This window comes from Calidris pugnax, unplaced genomic scaffold (genome assembly GCF_001431845.1).
Source record: "Calidris pugnax isolate Ruff unplaced genomic scaffold, ASM143184v1 scaffold32, whole genome shotgun sequence".
NCBI lineage: Eukaryota > Metazoa > Chordata > Aves > Charadriiformes > Scolopacidae > Calidris > Calidris pugnax.
In genome coordinates, this window is record NW_015090783.1 from 10269436 (window position 1) to 10270165 (window position 730).

Below are 730 nucleotides of genomic sequence, written 5' to 3' on the forward strand. Positions count from 1 at the left end.
GGTTGCTGGTTGTTAATCTATAGGGTTCCTCCAGGCCAATAAAACTAACATGGTCCGAAATTTCTTCTTTTCAATAGAAACATCTCCTCCCCACCCTCCCTAAACCCCCCCTCCCCATCTCCAACCCCTAACCCTTTCTGTTTGTTTTTTGCCTGGACTTAAGGGTCTGCAAGGAGCCCTGCAAGGTTGGGAGTCCCGAAAGCTGCTCAGACGGAGCTGCAGAGGAACAAAAAGACTTTGTTTGCCCTACACAGTCACGTAGGGGTTCTGGTGTACGCATACACATTGTGGAAAAACGCACCTGGAAAGGAGACTATATAAAAGTATCTTATATAGAGGCGCACGCGCTAGGGTAGGTCTCCCAAAATGCAACTGAAGGCCTTAAACCTGCAGCTCGAGGCTCGATAAACGTGCTGGTATGAAAATAAACATCTGTGGGGGCGCACACACAAATACCTCTGTACACATCTGATACCCACTTTACATATCCAGGCGTTTATCTTAATTAGCTTTAGTTGTTAAAAACCCAAAAGGTGGGATTTTGAGTGGGAGCTGGATATCCCCTGCGCTGTAAAACGCTCTGGAAATTCATACTTTTTTTGCAGAAAATCACCCACCAGAATCTTTTTGATGGAGCGTTTCGCTGCGCTCTGCTCTGTCTCTCCAGATCACCTATGGCTTTGTGCTACCATCTACTGTACGCTGCTCTCACCCCTCTTCATCCCCTTCG